The 23,051-nt window shown below is 45.7% G+C and overlaps 2 pseudogenes; one reads left to right on the top strand and one right to left on the bottom strand.

The window, feature by feature from the left end:
* Positions 1-595: 595 nt before the first annotated feature.
* LOC136656168 (5S ribosomal RNA) lies at positions 596-714 on the top strand (annotated as a pseudogene).
* Positions 715-12,906: 12,192 nt separating this feature from the next.
* On the bottom strand, positions 12,907-13,026 carry LOC136656458 (5S ribosomal RNA; annotated as a pseudogene).
* Positions 13,027-23,051: the final 10,025 nt, after the last annotated feature.

Below are 23,051 nucleotides of genomic sequence, written 5' to 3'. Positions count from 1 at the left end.
TGCTGGTCTAGATCTGGCAGGAGCAGGCTGGTGCACATCCTTCTGCTGGTGCACATCCTTCATCCTTCTGTCACAGTGATGACTTCTGTCATCATGGAAGTCATCACGGAAGTGCCTAACGGCACTTTTGCAACACCCCCAGGCCAGTGCAAGAGACTTGCGTCAGCTGAAGAATGTGTTTGGATTGCGCTCTAAATCACTCATTTCTCCAATAATAAAAGCACCTTAGCATTTATATAGTACTTCAGATTATTCAAAACACTTCACTCTATTCTTTTAGTAGAGCAGAGGTGGCCAAACCTGCTTAACTGAAGAGCCACATACAGATGCTTGAGATGTGCAATATTTTAGAAGCACTTAAATTCTTAAACAAATTTACTCACCGTGTACATTCAATTTCTGTTTTAACTCTGAGTTTATATTTGAAAAATAATGATAAAGTTTGAAATTTTCTTATTTATCTTTTATATTATTTGTAATGCAAAAATGTGCTCAGCCAACATATATCTGCAAATAGCACATTATATGTCAAAGAGCTGAATGTGGCTTATCAACTTCAGTTTGGCCACCCCTGTTCTGAGTGATGTTTTGCCCTTCACAAATCACTGTTACCCTGCACGTGACCGATCTCGTCTGATCTCGGAAACTAAGCAGGGTCAGGCCTGGTTAGTACTTGGATGGGAGACTGCCTGGGAATACCAGGTGCTGTAGGCTTATACCAGGGGTGCCCAAACCCCAGCCCAGGGGCCACTTGTGGCCCTCGGAGGCTCCCAATCCAGCCCGTGGGGAGCCCCAAGTCTCCAATGAGCCTCTGGCCCTCCAGAGATTTCCTGGAGCCCATGCTGGCCCGATGCAACTACTCTCAGCGTTAGGATGACTGTTTAATCTCTCACCTGAGCTGTGGGATGAGGGCTCTCTCCACTACTTGCTGTTTCACGTCTATGATGCAGCAGTGGCAGCCAAGGTAAGGCTGGCCTTGTTTTGTGCAAGGCCTTTTATAGGCCTTGAGCTACTGCAAGACCTTCATACATTTGTATGTTCCATCTCTAATATATTCATTTATATAAATTTATTCAAATTTTAAATGCAAATTAATTATTTTTTTCCCAGCCCCCGACACAGTGTCAGAGAGATGATGTGGCCCTCCTGCCAAAATGTTTGGACACCCCTGGTTTATACCATAGTCTTTCAAGACTGAAGGTTGCCAACCAATTCACTGCTCTCAGGGTCTCTAATGGTAAACACCAGCACTCTTAATTGTGCTTGGAATTGGACTCTGAAGGAACCACAATGTCACTTATCCGCAGATGCAGGAGGGCCCCCCACCCTCCAGAGGCGAGAGGAGCAAAAAAAAAAAGATACTTCCTGTTTCTCCATGAAAACCAGAAGTGCAGTTTTTAAAGCCTTATAAGGCATTAAAAACATTGCTTCAGTTTTCACAGAGAAACTGGAAATAGTGGTGTTTTTTTTTGGTGTTTTCAGTCATTCTGAGCCTGGAAGAGGCTGTGGGAAGACGAGCATGGCCTTTGCCGGGCTCAGAAGACTCTCCAGAGGCTCCCCTCGCCTCTGGAGGGTGGGGGGATGTCCCCCTATGTCCACAGATTCATGTATTCGTGGGGGGACCCCCTCCCCGATAAGGGGGCACACCTGTACACCACCCTGAGCTCCTTGGAGGAAGGGCGGTATAAAAATCTGATAAATAAATAAATATGTTTCAATTAAGCATCTGATAATTTCTATTTGAAGTAACCAGGAAATTAAAGGTATAAGGGTGGAGCACCTACCTGGGGAATTCCCCTCCATCCCAAACTGAAACCTCCTTCCTGAACCTCCTCCTCCCATCCCTTTGTACCACTGGAGAATATTTTCTGCCACACTGTTGGAGGAGAGGAGACAACAATGGCAACCACAGCATCCTCAGTTTGCAGAGGGTTTGCTCCTGGGCTGCTGTCTACAAAGAGGCGGTGCTGCACCGTTGTCTCCCCCCTACCATTCCAAGTCTACAGAGTGGGACTACTACTGATGGCACTAATCCTATCTTCTGGCCTCTGCCAGCGGAATGCACATTGCACTGGTGAAAGTGCCAGGATGTATGCAAAAGTGCCTGGATCCTGACATTCTTGCCGACACTGCCACCGAGTGCAACAAGGTCACCAGAGACTGCACTGGTCCGGCAGTAAGGCCACAATCTACCATGGTAGGTGAGTTGATAGTGGGTGTGGGGAGTGGGAGGGACAGGGGAGGAAGAGTAAGGAATGGGGGTGTTTCTGGACATGAAGGGGGGCGGGAACCAGGGGTGGGGAGGAGGCAGGAGAGGGCATATCCAGCAGCAATGGCACATGCCAAATCGTAAACCTTCCCTCCCATTTCCTCTCCTTTAACATATGCTACTAAAATAGGCGGTGTATGTCCGAGAAGATCCAATGGTAATTGAGCAGCCTACCAGCAAAAAAACCCTGTTTTTACTTACTTCCTGCAAGCTGTTCAATCAGCCTGCCCCATAGGATGTAGCACATGGGTTTTTGGCACAGCTGCACTAGTGCAACTGGTGGGGATAGGATTGGGCTGTTATGGCAGTGCTTCTCAAAGGACTCTGGTGGGGAGGCTCTGCTTCACCTGCCTCCCCAAACTCTACACGTTCCAGACTAGTATATAACTACAAACAATAACCGAGTCATCATAAACAGGAGGTTTATGGAGGTCAGGAGGGCAGGAGGTCTGGTCTAGAGGGTAGAGCCTCTGTTTGCCTGAAGATAACATCCAAAGGTCGCCAGTTCGAGGCCACCAGCACCGTGCGACCTTGAAACAGCTGACAAGCCTAGGCGAGTTATGCTGAGTTATTCCACCTGCTCTTTGGCCGCTGTCAGCCTGTGTGGGAGGAAAATGGAGGCCAGAATGTGATACCAGATCATTAAAGATCCATCTGAAATGTTGTGGTTCTTGAAAGACAGAACCTTCTTCAATTGTAAAAATCCCTATTGGGATTTAGTATAGCCTGCCTATGTAAACCGCCTTGAATTAAAGTCTGAGGAGAAATCTGACGACCAAGAAAGGCGGTATATAAATACCAGTATTAGTATTATTATTATTATTATTATTATTATTATTAAACAGAAAAAGGAATGCAAAATGCAGCATGGAGTGGGTTAGAAGTATTTAAATGAACTGCAAGATTCAGAATGGCTTTTTGCAAAGTACTGGCCAATAGAGAACTCAGTAAATGCTCAGTCTCTGCAGAAACCAAATTTGCATTTCAGAAAGGAAGTCACATTCCCTCTCTTTTATAGCCCTTCAAGCTCCACCTCCTAAGTAGATGTCATGGGACACTTCCTTAAAATATGTTTCCACTGAAGATTGGACAGTTTCATGTCAATCTCCTTCCCCCCTCTTTTGTCCTCCTTCCTCTCACCTCCATCTGACCTATTAGGACTGCTACAGAAAGTGGAAAATGAAAGCCTAACGAACGAAGTGGATGACATTTGGAACTCATTTGTACCTCTGGCTTTCCTTTCTTTACTAGTAAAACATGAAGCAAATAAACCCCATTTGTTTCCATTTTTCATTCATTACAAGACCAATACACAGTCCTATTTAGGTCAGCTGTCCATTTAAGAAAACTGAACATTTGTCATTAATGTACCCTTGCTCCCAGTGCTGGCATCAAGTTGGATCAAAAGCCCTACACTGGGCCTCCAAGGACCCCCCCCCCACTCGCCTCCGATTGTGCATTTAACATTACCACTGTGGCTGGTACTCAAGGGTCCTGGGTTGCTTCTGATGGGCTGTCAGCTCATACCTGACCTGGTATCTCTGATTCTACCCTTTTCCTCTTGCCGTTCCCATAAAAAATATAGTTCATTTGCAGTAAGAGAAACCAATTGCTTCTATTTCAACCTTTCCACCCATCCCTGAACCTATCCTGCAAAAAGCTATTGCTAGTAACTATGACAGAAGGTGGCTACTTTATGGATTAGAGCTGCAATTTTTCAATATTTTTTCTTCTCACTTTGCCTCTTGTGATGTCTCTTCTGGCTTCCGGGAGACTCTTCCAGGTTCTGTGACTGTTTCTTTCTAGGGCAACTGTCTGTAGTAATAAATTGTTTGCCCCTTGGCTCTGCCGGCGGAGGAAGAGGGACAGACAATTTGTTGCTACAGTCACCCTAGAAACAGCCACAGAAGCTGGAAGCGTTTTTCAACTGCTAAGCCCCAAAATCCTGCAGAGATGTGCCATGACAGACCTGTTGTAAAATCACTGGATCACAGAGTAAATGTCAAGCAGAGTTCAATAAGAATGTAGAAGAAGCAGTTTATCAGCTTCATTGATGTCTGGATGCCAACATCCAGTCGTGCCCCATCAAGTGCTGTCATTTGTTCAAATACAATGGCAACCTTGTCTGTTTTTGCATCTTAATTTCAGTATCCAGAAAAACTTCCTTGAGTCTGAATGTTTCCTACATAGAACTAGTACCTGCACGCTGGCATTTTAAAAGAGCTTGAAAATTTGACTTTAAAAGCTCATTTCACCGTTTTCATGGCAACCGGGAGTCAGGACACTGTGTGATTCCCAAATAAAACACATAGGATCAATTTGCTAGAAATCTCAGCAATCTTGATTACCACCTCTGTTCTTTGTTACTCAGAGCCTTCAGGAGCAAAAGAATAATACACTGTTCACAGGAAAGTGCCACTTCAGAAAAAAGAAGCAAAGCGGGGTGTGTCACCTTAGGCCCCAATCCTAAGCAACTTTCCAGCACTGACATAGCTGTAACAATGGGGCATGTGCTGCATCCTGCAGTTGACTGGCAGTCACAGAGGCCTCCTCAAGGTAAGGGAATGTCTGTTTCCTTACCTTGGAGCTGCATTGCCCTTACCTAGGTCCTGGAAAGTTGGTTAGGATTGCACCCTTAAAGACTTATTTCAAATTTTATTATTTCACCGGAAAGATTATTATCAAATTTATTTTGGCATAAGCTTTCTAGAACCACAGTTCATTCCGTCAGAGGTAGGAGCACGAAATAGTACCTTCAGTTAGTATACATGCACCTGTGCACAGAGAAAAAGTTGTCAAAGTCTGATAGTATAGAAGTAGAACAGTTAGTGTACATTGTTAAGTACAGTGAAGCTCCACAACAAGGGTAGTAGTAGATAATCTCCCTGCCTATGCTGAGTTAATGCATGTAATTAGTCTGTGAAACTCCCTGACACAGGATGTGGTGATTTAATCTGGCCTAGATGCCTTTAAAAGAGGATTGGACAGATTTCTAGAAGGAAAGTCCATTACAGGTTACAAGCTGGGAGGGGTTTGGGCAACCTCCTGGTTTTAGAAGTATGTGTTGGCATCCTTCAGTCTCGGAAGACTATGGTGTCAAGCTCTGAATGGAGGTTCTGGAACAGAGTGTCCTCTCCAGTGCGCGAAGCCTGGGTAAAGTAGGTATGGAGGATAGGCTGCTACCCATGCAGCAAATCCCCCCTCTCCACGTCGCTGAAATGGTCCAATGGAAAGGCAGAGGCCAATACGGTTGGTTCCAGCGGTGTCGCAGGAGTTGCCAGAACGTGGCTGTGTTCAGCCATGAACTGCCTCAGGGACTCCGGCTCCGGATTTTGCCTCGAGGTTGACTCCTGAAGCCTTTTCCATAACTGGATGTAGCCACAAGGCAGTGGAGGTTTGGGATCAGAGTTTTCCTTCTCTCAGATGAGCTGCCTTCCCAGGCTAACGAGTCCCATCTACCCGGTGGCTGTTTAGTCGCCTCTTACGACAAGTACAGTAAAACTGAGGGCCTATTCTTATCCCCAGCCCCCAGGGGATAGAAGTATACTACCTCAGAAAGCCAGATGCAAGGGAGGCACCAGGATGCAGGTCTTGTGTGCTCCCTAAGGCAACAGGTGAGCAACTGTGAGATGCAGGAAGCTGGACTAGATGAGTCTTTGATGTGATCCAGCAGGGCTCTTCTGATGTTCTTTTATTCTTAATGTACTGAAGTAGTGAGAGAGGAAAAATGGTTTCCAGGAACCTACACAGGTGGGTTCCTGCTTGTAAACAACCTGTAACCTTTCTGATGTTAAACTAATGACCCAATACTATCCACAACCTGCACAGCGATGCAGCAGCACTGGCCTAGCTTTTGCTGCATCCAGAAGGGGAGTTTTGGCTGTTGGAGGTCTCCTTGGACTAAGGGGATATTTGTCCCCTTGCCTCTGCTGTAGCATAGCTTGGTGGAGGGGGGCAGAGCACTCAGCCTGGCAGGGAAGTGGGTGAGCGGCCCCTCCCTTCGGCTCCATTTTGCTGCCCCTGCCAGGAACGGCTCCGAAGAGAGGGGCACCTTGCCCACCCTGCTGAGGCTCCCTGCCCGGCTAAGTGCTCCGCCCCCCTCCAGCTATGCCACCGGTGTGGAGATGTGATTACACATTTTAAATCGACCACCTCCAAACTGTTTGCTGTAGTGATGTCCATTTGTTCACAGTGCACTTCAGTCCTAATAATAATGCAAAATTTAAAGTTACTCTGCTTGCAACAGCCATAAAAAGCAAGGACATCTGCAATTAAGCACATGCATTTCATTCTTACAACATAAGACATACAATTGTGGAATAAGCATGTGGGAAAATTCTTTGCCTTCACTGGAGGACAAACCCCTTCAGTCAGGGCAAGACTCAGGATGCAGATCAGGCAGCGGCTGGGAGGGGAGATTTAAAGAAACAGACCAACAGCAGGACTTGGAGGTCATCCCATTTTAAAACATTACACGTTAAACGGAGCTCTGATTTTTCCCAGTTGGATCTATTATTTTTGCCATTTTGTAGGTCTTACTGCGGTAGAGGAGCGATTCCCAAACCTCATGCTCCGTGGTGGGTTGCAATGCAATGCTCCACTGGCGCCTGTGGGCCTCAGAGTGCCTCCCGGATGCAACCAGAAACTACTTTCAATTCACCAAAGTGACTTTCTGTTGACTTTCAGTGTGCTTCCATGACTTCCTGTCATGTCCAGGAGGCATTCTGAGGCCCATGGAGGCCAAAGGTGTAGCAGTGCAAGATGCTGCTTTGGGAAACAACCAAGGCTTCTGGGGCCTTGTTGTTTGGTGGGAGTGCAGAGGCACTGAGAAAGTTTAGACCTAAACAGGAACAGCGAGGCGCAGAGCCATGAATGAGCCAGGAGACAGATTTCAGAGGGATGCAGAGAGGCTGAGGCTGGAGCAGATCTGAGAAAGTCAGTTGCTCTGCCTCTACCAAGCTCTATTTATTCTTAAGCATGTGTCGCAATCCCTTGCAATACAAAGAGAGTTACTGAAGGTTATACTGTTTGGGAACCGGCGGTCACTAGCCGGCTTTTAGCTAACCACAAATTCCATTGATATTGATAAGAAGCGCTTCTTCATAACATCCTCTTGTTGACAGGCTACTGGGCTTCAGATTCAGCATGTTATCCAAGGCTGCAGCTTCTACTTAACAAGAACAGGGCAGGGGCTTTCCGATGTGTCAGAATGCCAACGCAGGTGTGCCTGCACTGTTGCCATGTTCACTAAAAGCCTAATATTCTATGCATTTTCCTACAAAAGGAGTGGGTTGCAGGCTGGCACAACCCAGAAGCATCCTCTGGGGACTCCAAGTAAGACTTTTGGGGGGAGCATTGGGTAGCAGCCACCACAATCAGGTCAGGTGACCCACAGTTTGAGAACCACTGTTAGTGGCTTGATTGATTGGTGGTATTATTCTCTTTGACCACATTCACAACGATGACATCCGGCAGCGATACGGCATTGCTCCAATTGCTGACAAGATGAGAGAAGCTCGGCTTCTCAGCCATGTTCTGTGCGCTGATGCTCTGTGTACAGCCATGTTCTGTTCACTGATGAAGATACGCTGTTGCAGAAGGGCCTTCAATTGGAGGTCAACGGCAAGCAACCAAAGTGCTGACCAAAGCAGCACAGGCTTGACATGTTGCATGGTGACATGAAAATCACCCACCTACACCCAGACCAAGCCTGGAACTGAGAGAAATGGTGACTCTGATCCAGAATAGCAGACCCTGTCACCATATGGGACAAACACTGAAGAAGAAATGGTTCTTCAGAAGGTTAGGCTTGTATCTCAAATGAGCAAGAAGTAGGATGCTTCCGTTTCTAGCTGCCCTGAGATACTCAGACAGTGCTAAAATTAATAAAAGACACCCTTGAGATCCTTGCGTTTAGACAAGAGAATTGCCTTTCTTAGAAAACTGCAGGATCGGGGAAAGGAGGGGTCCATTGGCCATGTTCCCCCTAGGGCCCAACACTCTTCTCTCAAGGGGGTTAGGGGTTGTAGTAATATAAAGAAAGAAGGGAATAATCCAGACAAAGAAAAATCCTTTTTAGGTTCCAGTGATTTTAACGGGAAGAGATTTTTACTGCATGTTTCAGTCCCCCATTGAAACAGTGGGCCCTTAAAGTGCTTAAGCTTTGGCTGGATTTGGGCTCGTAATTCTTTTAAGAACTTGAAGCATTTATAGGTTAATGTCCCGTAACGCAGTGCCCTTTCAGCAAAGCCACATGCAGCCCCCAGCATGTGTAAGAGTGATATATAGATTATACATGGTTTGTCTTTATGCAAAAACCCAAACTGGCCACTAATTTTTTCCCACTGGGTGTTGTAAATCTGCACCTTAACTTGACTAAATTTGCAAAAAAAAAAAAAAAAAAAAAAAGTGTGCACACAGCAAGCTAAGCAAACAAAATCCTTGGGGGGAAGATCTCTCTTCGAGAGTTGCAAGAAACTCAAACCCTTTTTCTTCAATGCAAAGAAAAATGGTTCCATCCTTCCATGGAATCAGAAAAAGAGAACAGGAAAGAACGTCTGAGCTCCATAGAGATTCGGTTTTATTTGCTTACAGGACGTGGCAGATTTAAAAACTGGCTTTATTTTTCAGTATCCTTAAAGGACCTAACATTCTGCCCCCCCCCCTTTTTGGCAGATAGTTCCAGCTGGAACTTAGAGTGCAGCCAAAATAGACAATAAAACAGGCAAGAGGCAGAAGGCCAAAATGCAACAGCTCAGAGCCCAATTTCACCCCCTCCTCCAAACATGATTTACACAGGAAGACATTTTTTTTTTAAAGCAGGAAAACTTGTCCTGAAACGAACTTTTCATATGTTAAAACAGCTTGTGAACCACCAAGCACACTGGAGTTAAACTATTTCAATGAGAAGTTTTAAAGAAATCCATATGTTCTTTCATTTGTTTCTTTTGAAACGCGCACAAAGGAGCTTTTAGAGGAAAACTTCTGAATGCAAGAACTCTCCCCATATTTCTCACTAAGCACAGTGTGGACCTGGAAGAAACAGTGTTTTTCTAGCTAACTTTTCAGTTTACCTAGAGAGAGAAATATACTGGTTTGCTTCCCTTTATGGGCTAACCGTTTATACTGGCAACTAGGGATAGTACCTGGCAGTGGGACAGAACTGAATGCAGGCACTGCTGTAGCTTTAAGAACATAGGAAGAGCCTTGCTGGATAAGGGCAAGATGGGTTCATCTTGCAATTTTCAATGATTTCTTGTCACAGCATGCTGACTTCATAAGAACATAAGAGCTCTGCTGGATCAGGCCAAAGGCCCATCTAGTCCAGCTTCCTGCATCTCACAGTAGCCCACCAATTGCCCCAGGGAGCACATAAGACACACAACCTGGATCCTGGTGCCCTCCCCTGCATCTGGCAATCAGACGCAGCCTGCCTCTAAAACCAAGAACTTGCACATACCTACTATGATTTGTAACCCGCAATGAACCTTTCTACCAGAAATTTGTCCAATCCCCTCTTAAAGGCATCAAGGCAAGATGCCATCACTACTTCTTGTGGCAAAGAGTTCCACAAACTAATTACATGCTGGGTAAAGAAATATTCTCTTCTCCCTGTCCTAACTCTCCCTACACTTCCATGGTCTTCTCTATGGTCTTCACCTCTTGTGATGTCACTTCCAGCTTCTGCAACTTCAGGTTCTGTGGCTCTGTTTCTAGGGCAACCGTCTGTAGTAACGAATTGTATGTCCCTCTTCCTTTGCCGAGACAGACAATTAATTACTACTGACAATTGCCCTAGAAACAGAGCCACAGAACCCAGAAGAGCTTTTTTCAGCAATTTCCAACAGCTGTGCTCCAAATTCCTATGGCACACCTGTGGACCTTTTGCAGCACACCAGCTGAAAATTGCTAATCTGGCCCCAAACTCTGTTTCCAATACTGACCAACCAGGTGTCATGGGGAAGAACCCAGAACTTATATTTGTCTGCTGTAATCTTGCTACCAATCACATTCATTAGGGTGGGGTCACAGATGACAGTTTCTCAAGTATGCTTTCTTTCCACAAAGTCTGTGATTTTAACAAAACTTCTGGTTTTGCTTGTAGGGCTGAACCATACGTTATATGGCTGAACATTTTAAATACATTCAATATCATATTTAATAAATTAATTTCAGCAGTGAAAATAAAAAGCCTTCTACAGTTTCCTTTTCTTCTAATTGCAATTTTGCATGAGACCTGAACAAGATATGACAGGTCTGAACCACCTGTGACTCATTTAGCTAAGTGCAGCCCATCAACTAAGGATAGCAGTCCACTAAAATACTCAATATCATCGTGCTTTGGCTGTTTTGGATCAAGGTTGTTGCCAAGTTCAGACCATTCCCTAAGACATGGCTGTGTTTGGCTTGGTGGGTCACAAGTTACACAGGCCTATTGAAGAGACCAAGAGTCAAATATTTAGTTTGTGTGTGCTCTGTGCGATACTTACAGCCCAATCCTATGGACTGTGAACACTGGCACTGGGTATTGTAAAAGCACTTTTTGGTACCCAGCGAGTAAGTGCTGCCAATGGGAAGGCCTGTACTGTCCCACATGCGCTGCATCCCACCCGACAGCTGCTTGCTAAGGTAAGGTTTGCACCAAGTGGTGGAGGGACTTGGGGAGGGTGGCGGGTGGTGGTGGTGCAGAGATGTTGGCATGGTGTGTTTCTGGGCAAGGAGGGCTGATCGGGCCAGAGAGGGGGGCAAGGTGGTGGAACAGGCCTCTGCCACATTCTGACCCCTATACTAGGCCTACCAGGGTTACAGGGAGCTGCTCAGTTCTACACAAACTAAATTCTTGATGCAGATCCTAGTATCATAAGAACATAAGAACAGCCCCACTGGATCAGGCCATAGGCCCATCTAGTCCAGCTTCCTGTATCTCACAGCGGCCCACCAAATGCCCCAGGGAGCACACCAGATAACAAGAGACCTCATCCTGGTGCCCTCCCTTGCATCTGGCATTCTGACAAAACCCATTTCTAAAATCAGGAGGTTGCGCATACACATCATGGCTTGTACCCCGTAATGGATTTTTCCTCCAGAAACTTGTCCAATCCCCTTTTAAAGGCGTCCAGGCTAGACACCATCACCACATCCTGTGGCAAGGAGTTCCACAGACCAACCACACGCTGAGTAAAGAAATATTTTCTTTTGTCTGTTCTAACTCTCCCAACACTCAATTTTAGTGGATGTCCCCTGGTTCTGGTGTTATGTGAGAGTGTAAAGAGCATCTCCCTATCCGCTCTGTCCATCCCCTGCATAATTTTGTATGTCTCAATCATGTCCCCCCTCAAGCGCCTCTTTTCTAGGCTGAAGAGGCCCAAACGCCGTAGCCTTTCCTCATAAGGAAGGTGCCCCAGCCCCGTAATCATCTTAGTCGCTCTCTTTTGCACCTCTTTTGTTTATCCCCCTTGAGCAGGCTGGGATGCTACAGGGAGTAAGAGAACAAATGTTCCTTTATCTTGAGGAGGCCTCCTGCCTGCGAAATTGCAATACTGGATACAGGGCAGGCCTGTCGGATAGGATTGGGCTGTTAATTTGTCTCAAAATGCTTCTGTGTAACCCAAGAACTTTTGCACAAAGCCATGTTCTAATTTATTTTTAAAATATCATGAAGATGTTTTCCGTTGCTAGAGGAAGCAACAAGAGGCAAAAAATAAACCAAGAATGGCATAGTTGGGTCATTTGATACCCTGGGCCCATAAATATTGTCACCATATAAGAACGTAAGTAGAGCCCTGCTGGCTCCTGCCAAAGGACCACCTAGTCCAGCTTCCTGTATCTCACAGTGGCCCACCAAGAATTTTAATATGAGAAAATTAATTTGTCGGAGGGTAAGGACTCCAAACAGGATGAGTGAAATTGGGCGCCAGTCAGAATAGATCTGGCAGGTAGATCTGGGCTCCAAATCCAGATGGGGGCCCATATCTACCAACTTAGAAGAGGCAGCTCCAGAGGGCAGTTAGAATGGGAGCCCAGCTCCACCAGGTCAGTAGATCTGTGCTCCATGTCCAGATGGGAACCCAGGTCTACCCCGCCCCCCCCGCCCCCACCCCAGCAAACCTTGGTCACAGAGGATGAAGTTCAACCAGAAGCCCAGGTCTACTGGCCTGGTTGATCTGGGCTCTGGTGTTAAGGTAGTGCTAATGCGCCCCCCCCCCCAAACACAAACACTGAATCCACCCCTGATGTCACCCTTCCCCCCCAAGTATCACTTTGCTAACACTCTATTGGTTCCATACTGTTTCATAATAACCTCTCGTTGGCTCTTAGAACAATCAGTCTCATTGGTCAGTTTTGAGCTAAGCAAGTTGTACTTTTTGTTACATAAGACAGTAACATTTTTGTTTTCTGGGTTTTTGGTCATAATTTTTGATAGATTAGAGATATTTCACTCTGGTTTGTTTCATTGCATTCTGCTGCAAATTACACATCAAGTGGTATATAACATGATGGAATTATTCCCAACAACCACAATTTTAGTTATTTTGGTCTCTAGTGGTGTTGGTTGGCAACCTTCAGTCTCGAAAGACTATGGTATAAGCCTTTTTGTATTGTATTGGCAACCTTCAGTCTCAAAAGACTATGGTAGAAGCCTACAGCACCCGGTATTCCCAAGCGGTCTCCCATCCAAGTACTAACCAGGCCTGACCCTGCTTAGCTTCCAAGATCAGACGAGATTGGGCATCTGCAGGGTAACAGTTGCTGCACTAGTGTCTGTTTTGCCAAATTCCCATTTTAAACTCTACCTAGAGAACCCATGCCCACTTTAAGCTAATTAGTCCCCCTTGCTCAAGCACAGCTAGCTCTAGCTACATATAAGCCTACTGCTGAACCCAATGGGAAGATAACTAGTGAGTAGCTTGCCTGTGGGTCTGCAAGGTCCCTCCTCCCAGTCCTCAAAGCAGCACCTCTTGTCAGTGCAGCAACACACCCTCAGCTCTCCACCACTCAACAGTCTTTGTTCAGTTAGCTTACCAGGCAGTCAGCTAGTGCATTAGCCAGCTCATTAGTCTGCTAGTTAGTTAGCAGGTCCATTATCCAGTTCGTGAGTTAGTCAGCCCAATAAGCTAGCAAGTCTTCTCTCCCTCCTCCACAAACTCTCAGTGCCTCAGGTGCTGCTTTTATCCTTGTAATGAACTGGCGGCCTCTAGTGGTTGCAGCTGTACAGCACACCCACTGCTAATTAGAGCCCTGGGGTTAACCCTAGGTTTCCTGGCTGATCTTGAGCAAGGGGCCACTACTAGCATCACGCGATCTCCTCAAGGATCTTTCATGATTCCAATACAGTGTCACTCTCCTGTGGGCAGCACCCAGGGCAGACCGCCCTCGCCCTCTGCTAGCTATACCACAGGGAATGGCAACTTGAGAACAAATAAAAATATATAAATCTCTTTCAGATTACAAATTAAAACTAGAACTACCAGTAAGATGCAAGGATGTCATAGAATCATAGTGTTGGAATGGAGCCACAGAGTCATCTAGTCCAACTCCATGCCTGTAGCAGGAAACAATGTTATTGCAGAGTCCAGTGGCATAGCTAGAGGGAGTGCAAAGCACTAAGTTTTGCAGGGAGCCTCACTGCAGCATGCAATGGACTCCTCCCCTTTGGAGCCATTCCAGGTGGTGGGAGCAAAACAGAGGGATATGTCTGGCTCTGAAGGGGAGGGGTCCCTTATGGTGGTGAGGCTCCCTGCAAAACCTAGTACTTTGTACCCCTTCTAACTATGCCACTGCTCTATTTTTATTCTGCATATGTAGATCTGCTCTCAGCTATCCCATTATCTCAGTAGGAGTTTAGAGTGACCAAGGGAACAGTTTGGAACAGAACAGTGACTGACAAAGTTAGTAAACGTAGTGCTATTATTTTCATTGTATTTTAGCATGATAGGAAGCATTATGAAGAGGGAAAATAAATCCCCAAATAAACATGTGCAGGGTCACTTTAAGTCACAGGCATCCAAGTGCACCATGAGACCATTTCTCTTAGCCAGAACATTTCCGCTTTATTTAGGTAATATAAGTTCATTCATATTTTGCACTAGGATGCACTTTTGCTATGTTGTGTATCACTCTCACTGTTCATATATCAAGCCTAAATTGCAGATGAAATGCCAAAATACGGTATGAAGCAGTTACAATTTTTGCTATACAGTATATTGTTTATTCTTCTATTTATATCCTGCTCCAAACCTCCAAAGCAATTTTATCTGGCTTCCAAACAGCCCACCAAAATTTTAATCAGGGTGTAGTGAAAACATTGCCCTCAATTTCATTTGCAAGGAAAATAAAACAGTCATCAAGTTGTAATAAATAGAGACACAGAAGATCCCCCCTCTGTATCTGCAGGGGGATAAGTTCCTAGTACTATCATGGATACCCACAACTGCAGTTTGTATCAAACCCTGTCACACTCATGACTCATCTCACTTTGTTTAGAAATGGCGCCTTCCTGTTAGCTTTCTCACTGTTGCCTTCTCTAGCATTTCTAGCCCTGTTCCTTATTCTAGCCTGTCCTCTGTTCTAGCCTCATTTCCTTACAGGTAATTACAGAGAATTATACAACATAATTCTAAAGAAAGCAATTTACACCATTTTCTTCTGACAGCACATTGACCTCTATGGTCTTCTCCTCTTGTGACGTCACTTCCAGGAGACATGACCAAGTTCTACAACTTTCTAGGGCAGTGGTTCTCACACTTTTAGGACCAGGACCCAGTTTTTAGAATTAGAATCTGCCAGGACCCACCAAAAGTGATGTCATGACCGGAAGTGACATAATCAAGCAGGAAAATTTTTAACTATCCTAGGCTGCAATGCTACCTGCACTTACCCAGGAGTAAGTCCCACTTACTATAATTGCTTTAAAAAATATACATATTAGCTTGTTAAAAGTACAGGTCTGTAACATTTTCCCAAATGCAGTCACACACACTTAATATATCATGTCTGATATATTAAAAATAAAATATTGAAATGAATGGGGACCCACCTGAAATTGGCTTGCGACCTACCTTGTGGGTCCTGACCCACAGTTTGAGAAACACTGTTCTAGGGCAAGTGTTTGTAGTAACAAATTGTCTGTCTGCAGAGCTGGTGGAGGGACAGACAATTCATTACTACAGACAGTTGCCCTAGAAACAGAGCTGTGGAACCCAGACGTGCTTTTCAGCAATTTTCAACCACTGTGCTCCAAACTTCCATGGCACACCGGTGGACCTTTTGTGACACATCAATGTGCCATGGCACACCCCTTGAAAATTGCTGTTCTAAAGGAGATTAATGGCTTTGTTCGTCCCAAATTTGCTGCCAGCAAAACAGCTGGAATAAAAAGGAATGGGAAATGTAAAGAAATGTAAATTACTTAGAATGAGAAACCAAAATGTACTTGGCTTCAGGGTTTCAAGTTAAATGTGCAGATACGCTCTGGCGAAGTCCCAGTTTCCAACAGAGCACAAACCTCAAAGTGCTTGAGTTCTGTTTTCAGTTCCTAAACCCACGAAGTTTAAGTAGAATTGAAATTGGGCAAAACAATGTTTGCTTATCCCAATCCTATTTATAATTCCACAAACAGGCTGATGATGGCTATAGACTGATGTTTGGTGGGTGGGTCAATGTAACATCAATATACTGTATGTCCTTAATCAGTGGAAATAAAGTTCTGAACTCTTTCTGTGCAATAAATTATTGTGAGCATGAAGACCTTCTGACTGTCTTCTAAAAATGTAGCTGATTTTTGTCATTGGTTGAATGTGAATTAGTGATTGTGCAGAGGATAGTATTTCCAGGAGCAGAAATACAAGCCTCAGGCAATTGTGATGAGAAATGAGGCAACCACATTCTGTGACCACCACATTCTTCTCTGCCAGGATTTTATGTTGAGGCTTCTTCTACCCCTCTATCATCAGGCCAGCCTCAACCCATTTCCCTCCACCTACCCACTCACTGACTCCTCTAACCTGACAATTTTCAACCAGTGTGCTATGGCACAGTGGTGTGCCATGAAGAGTCTGTAGGTGTGCTGCAGGAGTTTTGAGCACAGCAGTTGAATCTTCCGGGTTCACATACAATTCATTACTACACACAGTTGCCCTAGAAACAGAGCTGTTGAACCCAGAAGAGTCTCCTAAAAACTGGAAGTGACATCACAAAGACCATAAAGAAGACAATAGGGGTTGATGCTGCTCCAACCCTTTTCAATTACTAGCCTGGCACTGCCAGGTTGCTGCAAGCCCCAGGGTGCAGGCCAGCATTTGGCTCTGTCCTGTTGCATCCCACATTCTTGGCTTATGTGCCAAAAGGGGGTGGAGAATAGGTAGGAGAGGTATTGCTTCAGGTGCTGCTAAGTCTGGCCCAAGCAGCTCCTCCTTCTCCCACCCTCTCTAACAGCAAATGGACTTTCTCCTTGCCTACCACATTTATGGACAGGCATGCCAGGTTTCTCTTGGCTGCCCCACACCACTCCACCATTAGTACTAGCTAGGGCATTTAGGGGTTGCCCAGCTGGGTGGAAATGGGCCCTTGGTTCGTGGCAACAAATGGGAAGAGTAAAGAAAGGTCTTTTTATTTTCCCTCTCTGGTACCTACAATGTTGCTATACACCATGCTTGGCCACAAGCAACCACCGGGAGATGTATTTTCCCAAAGGCTCTAATGTCCATACCTCTTGGATAAACATTTCACAGGGATTACTAGTGGCCTGGCATGGTCCATAGCACTGTATCAGGCACCTGAAATGGACAGAGAGAGGTCTTTGCACCAGTGGCATACAAGGGTGGGTGGAAGGGGCTGTCTGCCCCAGGTGTCAAATACACACAGGGTGTCAAATGTGCCACTGAATGGCCAGTAGCCCTGGCTTCCACCAGGGAATCTCAAGGTAGAGGCCAAATCTACCTCTGGCCTTGAGTGGCCTACCCTGGGTATCGAATACCCAAATATCAAAGGGCGCAGCAAGTCCAGCTTCCCGTATCTCACAGTGGCCCATCAGGTGACTCTGGGGGCACACAAGGCAATAAAACAACTGTTGTCACTCCCTTGCCCCTGGCATTCAGAGATAGGCTACTTCCAAAACACAGGTGTTGCATACAGTCATCATGACTTGTAACCTGCAAGGTACCTTTCAGCCACAAATCTGTCCAATGCCCTTTTTAGAGGCATTTGAGTTCAGTGTGCCATCACCTGTCCTGTTGCAAGAAGTTCCACAAATTAACTATGTGCTGGGAAAAGAAATATTTCCTTTTGTCTGCTGGTCAGTTTTAGCAGATGCCCCCTGATTCTGGTGCTATGTGAGAAGAAAAGAACATTCCTCCAGCCCTAGAATTCATCCCGTGCATAATTTTAAGCGTCTCCACCATGTCCCCACTTGAGGCACCCTCTTTACAGACTGAAGAGCTCCAAATGTTGTAGCCTTTTCTCATAAGTAGAAATTTTTGTTTTTGTTATTTGCTAAATAAAGCAATATAACACAATTTTTTTAAGCAATGCTAAATAGAGTGATTTTAATTAAAATTAGTGTTGTTGGCAACCTCCAGTCTCAGAAGACTATGGTATCGTGCTCTGGATGGTGGTTCTGGCACAGCGTCTAGTGTGGCTGAAAAGGCCAATTCGGGAGTGACAATCCCTTCCACACTGGGAGCAAGTGCAGTCTGTCCCTGGTCTGTCTCCCTGGCTATGGGCCTTCCTTCTTTGCCTCTTTGCCTCAGACTGTTGGTCAAGTGTCTCTTCAAACTGGGAAAGGCCATGCTGCACAGCCTGCCTCCAAGCGGGCCGCTCAGAGGCCAGGGTTTCCCACCTGTTGAGGTCCACTCCTAAGGCCTTCAGATCCCTCTTGCAGATGTCCTTGTATCGCAGCTGTGGTCTACCTGTAGGGCGCTTTCCTTGCACGAGTTCTCCATAGAGGAGATCCTTTGGGATCTGGCCATCATCCATTCTCACGACATGACCGAGCCAACGCAGGCGTCTCTGTTTCAGCAGTGCATACATGCTAGGGATTCCAGCACGTTCCAGGACTGTGTTGTTAGGAACTTTGTCCTGCCAGGTGATGCCGAGAATGCGCCGGAGGCAGCGCATGTGGAAAGCGTTCAGTTTCCTCTCCTGTTGTGAGCAAAGAGTCCATGACTCACTGCAGTACAGTAGTGTACTCAGGATGCAAGCTCTGTAGACCTAGATCTTGATATGTTCTGTCAGCTTCTTGTTGGACCAGACTCTCTTTGTGAGTCTGGAAAACGTGGTAGCTGCTTTACCGATGTGTTTGTTTAGCTCAGTATCAAGAGAAAGAGTGTCGGAGATCGTTGAGCCAAGGTGCACAAAGTCATGGACAACCTCCAGTTCATGCGCAGAGATTGTAATGCAGGGAGGTGAGTCCACATCCTGAACCATGACCTGTGTTTTCTTCAGGCTGATTTTCAGTCCAAAATATTGGCAGGCCTTGCTAAAACGATCCATGAGCTGCTGGAGATCTTTGGCAGAGTGGGTAGTGACAGCTGCATCCTCAGCAAAGAGGAAGTCACGCAGACATTTCAGCTGGACTTTGCTCTCAGTCTGGAGAGGTTGAAGAGCTTTCCATGTGATCTGGTCCGGAGATAGATGCCTTCTGTTGCAGTTCCAAAGGCCTGCTTCAGCAGGACAGCGAAGAAAATCCCAAACAAGGTTGGTGCAAGAACACAGCCCTGCTTCACTCCGCTTTGGATGTCAAAGGGGTCTGATGTGGAGCCATCGAAGACAACAGTGCCCTTCATGTCCTTGTGGAAAGATCTAATTATGCTGAGGAGCCTGGGTGGACATCCGATCTTGGGGAGAATCTTGAAGAGGCCGTCTCTGCTTACCAGGTCGAAAGCCTTCGTGAGATCTATGAAGGCTATAAAGAGTGGCTGTCATTGTTCCCTGCATTTCTCCTGCAGTTGTCTAAGGGAGAATACCGTATCAGTGGTGGACCTGTTGGCTCGGAATCCACACTGCGATTCTGGATAGAATTCAGGGCAGCTAGAATGAAACAGAGTGTATGCCTCTGTTTGGCTTTTCGTGGTCAAAGGGGAGGGGGAGGGGCTGCTTGCACAGCACAGTGAGGTGCCCTGTAAAACTTAGTGCTTTGCACCCCCTCTAGCTATGCTACTGGTGTTAGTGTTTAGCATTAAAAAGTCAGCTTTGTTTGCGTTCATTGGTTTTGAAGGACCTGAATTTGTATACTAACTGATGCCCTGAAGATGCTCCCCTTAGGGCTGGGAAGGTCAGGGGTGGTATTTAAAATAATTTGGTATTTTTCAAATAATATTCAAAATAATATTTAAATTCTTTTGCATCCTTTTAGATTGTGAGCCCTTTTGGGACAGGGAGCCATTAGTTGTTTGTTTGATTTTCTCTGTAAACCGCTTTGTGAACATTATGTTGAAAAGCAGTATATAAATACTGTTGATAATAATAATAATAATAATAATAATAATAATAATAATAATAATAATAATAATAATACGGTATTTTTAAAAAATTAAAATGTAATTTATATTTGAATAAAAACACAAAACACCACATTTTGAATTTTAATTTAACACATTTTTTAAAAGCGCAATTTTCAAATGTCCTTACTTATAAGGGAGGCCCCAGCCCACTAATCATTTTGGTAACTCTCTTCTGCACCTTTTCCAGTGCCACTAGATCCTTTTTGACATGTGGCAACCAGAACTGGATGCAATACTCCAGGTGTGGCCTTACCATTGATTTATATACTGGCACAATAATACTGGCTGTTTTATTCACATTTCCTTTTTTAATGATCCCAAGCATGGAATTGGCTGCCCACTGGGTCAACATGTTCATTGAGCTGTTCACCAGTATCCCAAGACCTCTCTCGCAGACAGAACAGATTACGTATATGTGAAGTTTTGGTTTAATAATAATAATAACTGGGTATTTATATACCACCTTTTCTGGTCATCGGATTAGTCCTCTGACTTTATTCAAGGCAGTTTACATAGGCAGGCTGTTCCTAAATCCCTCGAGGGGATTTTTATAATCATGGAGGTTCTCTCTTTCAAGAACCAACAGCATTTCAGAATGGTTCTTCCTGGTTTGGTCTCACTTCTGGCCTCCAGTTCTCCCACGCAGGCTGACAAGCAGCTCCTTCATCTCACACATGGAGGGCAGCCAAGACGCTTCTTCGCTCACGCCAAAGAGCAGGTGGAATAACTCAGCTCAGCTTGTCAGCTGCTTCAAGGTCTTGCCATTTACTGAGCTGCCGGAGGCCTCGAATTGGCGACCTTCTGATGTTATCTTCAGGCTAATGGAGGCTCTACCCTCTAGACCAGACCTCCTGCTCCCTTTCTTGCACCCATTGGAGTTTTGCTCACGTATTTCCATTGGTCAAGTCTGTCAAACTGGCCTTGGTTGAAGGCAGGTACCTGGGGCTGAGCCAGGGTTTCCTGCCTTTTGTTTAACCAACAGGATAAGCAAAATCTCTATTCCCCCGAACCCACATAAAAAGGGGCATTTAGACTGAGTTGGGCACATTTGGCTCCAGCAGGGCAGAGGTTAATGCTTTGCCATTAATCGTACCTGATTTTCTACATTTCATCCTTGCCTCTATTTATTAAACCATACTAAACCATATTAATATTAATAAACCATATTAAACTGGAAGTGCCTTCTAAATACATCCGGAAGGCCTTCTGAAGCCTGGGAAGATCACACGTGGCTTCCCTGCACCTGAGAACACCCCTGGACATGACCAGAAGACACTTCCAGTTGTATCTGGGAGGTCCTTGAGGCCCTGCAGCTGTGGGGTTGGTATCTGTGTTGAACCCATGGATAAGGAGGGCCCACTATATTCCAAAAGGGCCTACTGTAGCAGAATGTTTGTTCTGCCTCAGTTTCCCCATAAGGAGCTGCCCTTCCCATGCTAGCAACTGTTTACTCACAAGTAAGTACTATTTAGCAGAAGTTCCTTGGCAATTTCAATTAAAAGTGTATTGATTGCAGTTCCAGTATTGCTTCCTGTTGAACTCAATTGGGAGTTCAGTGATGAATGGCCCCTTAATTTTCCCTGGAATAACTTTCTGTAATTACCCCAATGTGACTTTATGTTCCCATAATAGGAAGTCTTTAATCACTGATTTCTTCTCATTATTGTTTTTTCGTTCTTTTTTCACAGTGAAGTAGTGCTACTTTGCTGTAAAAAATGAGAAGGAACCCCTAGTGCAAAGGAGGAGCAGATCCTGAGGACTTAGGAGAGGCGATCCAGGGGGCAATTAGAGACAACTCATCACTAGCCTTCCAGCCAGGAACAACAGGAAGCAATAAAATAAGCCAAATCTTCACACATGATCTGTCTCAAAATGACAGAAGGCAGGAGCCCTGAATCATTTTAATAGCACTTTAATAGCATTGAGCGTCCAAAGCTTGTGCAGCATAATTACAAAATCTCAACAAAAAGGCCAAAAATCTTATGCGATAAAATATGGGACCAAACAGAAATCCCTGGACTGCAGTGGTCTGACACCACATGGAAGCTCTGTAGAAAATGAGTGAACAAAGGATGTGGATAGAGGTGGGAATCAGCACTGGATGAAGTTGAGGGGTGGTGAGTGAGAATAAGATTGGACTCCACTTCACATCCCTTTTAGCCGGTGGCATAGCTCGAGGGGGTGCAAAGCACTAAGTTTTGCAGGGAGCCTCAGCACAGCGTGCAAGCAGCCCCTCCCCTTTGGAGCCATTCCAGGCAGTGAGGGCAAAACGAAGGCATTCACTAAGAAGCAACAGCAATGGTCGGGATTTTATGTGCCACTTCAGATACGGCTTAGCCTTGAATATGGCTCAGCATATCCCAGTTAGAACAGAGAAAAGAAAATCTTTCTTAACCCAGCATGCCATGTATCTGTAGAACCCCTTGCCAGTGGTGTAGCTAGCGAGGGGCAGAGGGGGTGCGGTCTGCCCTAGGTACCAGCCTTGGGGGTGGGGGTGACACCACAAGTAACCAAAATCGCTTAAATTGCAGTGGTTAGGAACAATACCATCATGCTATATGTGTCAGATGTGGAATTTACAGCAGAATGCAATGAAGAAAACTAGAGTGAATTGTCTCCACTCTATCAAAAGTTATGGCTCAAAAACCAGAAAACCAAAAATGCATGGAGCCCTATGGAAAGCGAAACTGAGCCATATCGGCAATAGGCAAACTTGCCTTAGTCTATTGGAAAGGGCAGGCTGAGAGGAATTCAATAACACCAGAACGTTTCTGATCTGGTGAACGCAGCCCCCCCAAAACACCTGAGAAGGAAGTCCCTCCCCCCAAACTGGCAGATGTATTGAGCCCCATGGAAAACGAAACCAAGTGACAGCCCAATTCTGAGCTGCTGGGGCACATGACTGCCGCAGTGCCAAGAACAGCTCCCGCTGCATCCTGTGTGTCTCAGCCTGCCATGGGCAGCGCCTGCCCAGGTAAGGGAAGCAGCCCTGCAATGGGGCTACTCACTTTCCTGCCGACCAAAAGGTCAGTGGTAAGGTAAAGGCATTCATGTAGGGGGCCGAGCCCCACACGAATGCCTTGGATCCAGTGGAGCGGAGTTCCACCAAACCCGCCTCCCTCCCTCCCTCCCCCAGCACGCCTCCCACCCACCTTTCTCCGCCTCCCCCCTCCCTGGAATGCCTCCTCCCCGCCCCCATTCCTGCCCCTGCTTGCCATGCCGAACAGACCGCCAAACAGCAGAGGACGGGCGCCTACCTGATCGAACTGGAGCTCAATAAATGC

The sequence above is a fragment of the Tiliqua scincoides genome, chromosome 6 (genome assembly GCF_035046505.1).
Source record: "Tiliqua scincoides isolate rTilSci1 chromosome 6, rTilSci1.hap2, whole genome shotgun sequence".
NCBI classification, from domain to species: Eukaryota; Metazoa; Chordata; class Lepidosauria; order Squamata; family Scincidae; genus Tiliqua; species Tiliqua scincoides.
This window is presented reverse-complemented; position numbering and strand designations above follow the sequence as displayed.